Genomic DNA, 3,313 nt, shown 5'->3' with positions numbered 1-3,313 from the left:
AAATTAAAGTTCAAGCACTAAACAAAGTATTATTTGTAATATCATATGTTCAAAAGTAGTGATGAAATATTACCTCATTTTCAGGTATCCTTAGGTTGTCTGATTGAATTGGCTTTTCAATTTAATAGGAAGAGGAATGACAGGGGAAACACTCGTAGCTATAATCATTTCTTGTGTAGTTAGATGGGCAACATTGGACGCAATTTTGAGATGCTATATCATTTATACTTGGATCATCTGCTAATCTCTTTAGGTGTAATGGAAGGCTAAAGGATATATGTATATACATATATATATATATGTATGCATGTATATATATTCAATTGATCCTATAGATAATCATCTAATCTCTTCTCAGAGATTCTGGAGGAGGTAATTAGGTATACATTTTTTTTTTTGAGCAACCAATAGCTTTTACATTTCCAAGAAATGACATTTGTTTTCACAGAGAAGAGGTAAGGTAGGCTCAGAATACAGTCTGCCAGCCCGGGCAGCCACGGAGTGAACCCAACTGTTCAAAACATACATCAACAGAAATGTTTGTGAGGTACCAAAAACAGTAACAATTTAAATAAAACAAAACAAAACAACCAAAAACAAATCCAGAACTCAATCCACTGAACCTGTAGTAAAGAACTTGAAGCAGCCAGTGTGTGATCCACAGTGCTTCAAACAATGATGTTATTGTCCATGTGTTCAACAGCAACTTCTTCAGAACAGCAGCTGAAGGCAAGGAAGGAGGCCAGCAGGGCTAGGCATGACACCAAGCAATATGCAAGGCTTCTGAGCTCAGTCTGTCCACACAGCTTCTCGGCTGACCTCCAGAGCAGCCTGGGCCACAGCTGGAGAACCTTGTCTTTCAAATGCATTCAGAGCAAGCTCTTCACTACAGTCTCTTTGCTCTTTGTTCCCTAAGGAGGACAATTCGTCCTTCTTTCATTTCTGAGCTTAGAGTGACCACCATCTTATTAATGCAATTATCCAGAACCAGGGAGTAAGTTTTGGACTTGATGTCCTGCCAACAAATAGGGCATTCTGTCTTTCGCTTCATCCACTCATTGATACAGTAGGAACAGAAAATGTGGGCACAGTTCAAAGTGACAGCCTCAATGAAGTATTCTGAGCAAATAATGCACTGGAGCTCATCTCCAGCATGTCATTCATGTGGTTGAGGACTCCCTACTTCTGGTTTAGTAACTTATTCTTTGCCTCCTTGGTCTGCTCCAATTCTTTGTTCTTGGCTTGAATGATTATTTCAAAGTCCTTCTTGCTGCAATTGAGCTCTTCCATTAGAGCCTGATGCTCTTGCAGAGACTGGGACAGCTGTTGCTTCAGGTCCTCTTCTTGCTTTGTCTCCAAACCCTGGAGACAATGTTCCTCTTCCTGCAAGGTCTTCTTTAGCTGCTTCACTCTGGCCTGCTGTGTAGCTTGCCTGGCACACGGCTGGGACTGTAAATCCTGCAGTTCCCACTCCATTTTCACAATTCTCATTGCGGTCTTCTTCTGGGAGTGCCTTTTCACATTCAGAACAGCTACTTGTTTTTCTTGCATCTGTGATTTCAGCTTCAAAATCCTGGACATACTCATTTTAAACAGCTCTAAGCTGCTCTCAGATACTGAGGAAGAGGAGTTTGAGGTTTTCTGCTTCTTATGATGAAGCTCTGCCTTTCTGATGAGCCCCTGTGGTCTTACTTGCTTCAAGAGAAGTCAAGTTAGGACACGGATATTCCAAGGGTTGACTTGTTACTTCACTTTTCCAATGTGACTTCACTGGATGACCAGGTTCACAGGACACTTTGTTGATTTTAGATTTCAAATTTGAGGGGCCTTCAGCTCCAAGACCACCTAATTCATCTAAACTAAATCTCCTTTTAGTTCTTTTAGTATACATTTTTTGTTAAACACAGAAGTTTCTGAAAATTACTAGCTTTGTTCTTTGTTCTGCCAAATCTCATTTGTTACCAAATTATGATACTGGAGGCTAATTGACCATTTTCAGGAAAATAAACGACCTTCAAGTATCTGTCTCTCTGTCTCTCTGTCTCTCTTTCTGTAGCATTCTTTAACCTTGGATAGTAATAATTTGGCTTCATTATTAGGGTACCACAAGATATTGCTTAATAACAAATTAGAACTCACATAGTCCAGCAAGACTTTACAGATGGAAACACTTAGACTTGGAACACTTAGAATTTTGATTAGTTATTCAAGGTCACACAGGTAATTAGCTGCATAACGTGGATTAGAATGTAGATCTCCTGATTCTAAGTCTAGTGTTCTTCATCAGGATTTTGTAGTATCCAGCAAATCCACCACATATTAACATAATCCCATTTCATGAATATTTTCTATGCTGTGAGCATTCAATAATTGGGACAAGATTTTAAATTTATTCTTTTTTTTACTTTAATTTTATTAAAGAGTTAAAGTGAAAGACAATACTAGCCTTTTGAAATATGACACTATGACTAGCCTGAATAACAATGATAAAGCAGGGAACACAAAAACTCTTCTAGACTATATTAAAGACCCACTTTGCATTCTTTGTATGTATTCATTCATTGTCTTTTGACACTTAAATACATTGAAGACAGAAAAATAATCATTAAATAGGCTTCTATACCTTATGCAGGTGATTTTTTTAACTCTTTATAAATTGATTACAGTATTAAGGTTCAAATAACTTACACTATTTATTAATCTTAACAGAACAATTATAGCTTGGTGATTATGAGTGGGAAAAATAGAAAAAGGATGAAGTTAGCAAAAGAAAATTGGTGTAGTAAGCAAAATTTCCCTATCAGTCAAAAGTATAGCTATATGCTTTGAAACTCCACTTGCTAAGCCTTGGGCATTAAACAAGAAAGTGAGAAGATTGGCTGCATAAAACATACACTTCTCAAAGTCCTGGCAGGGTTATGGAAAGGTTAAAATATGAATGTTGGGTTTCATTTTTGTACACAGCAATATATTTTGACTTGTATGCATTGTTTATATAGAGAGATGTATATGTATTTGAAATGATTAGAGAAGCATATAAAATACATTATCATACATCACAATTAAAATATTCAAAACACTAAGTGCAATGTTTGGGACCAATCTGACATCTATGAGGACCGATAAATGTCACAAAATGCTAGTATGTACATCTCTTGACATTGAATGCTAAAGTGAAGTTTACAGTTTAGCTTTTGCTTTTACCTTAAATTCAGACAGACATTTCTGCTTTCTTAATCAAATGCAGTGTTACTCCTAGCAAGCAAGGTGCAGAAAAGGGAGAGCTGTCATCAGAAATCCAATTAAAGGTGGA

The 3,313-nt window shown here is 36.9% G+C and overlaps 1 pseudogene; it reads right to left on the bottom strand.

Annotated features, from left to right (window-relative positions):
* Positions 1–785: 785 nt before the first annotated feature.
* LOC125364532 lies at positions 786–1,891 on the bottom strand (annotated as a pseudogene).
* Between the last annotated feature and the right edge of the window lie 1,422 nt (positions 1,892–3,313).

The sequence above is a fragment of the Perognathus longimembris genome, chromosome 16 (assembly GCF_023159225.1).
Source record: "Perognathus longimembris pacificus isolate PPM17 chromosome 16, ASM2315922v1, whole genome shotgun sequence".
Classification (NCBI taxonomy): Eukaryota; Metazoa; Chordata; class Mammalia; order Rodentia; family Heteromyidae; genus Perognathus; species Perognathus longimembris.
The sequence above is the reverse complement of the archived record's forward strand: the minus strand, read 5'-3'. Positions and strand labels throughout refer to the sequence as shown.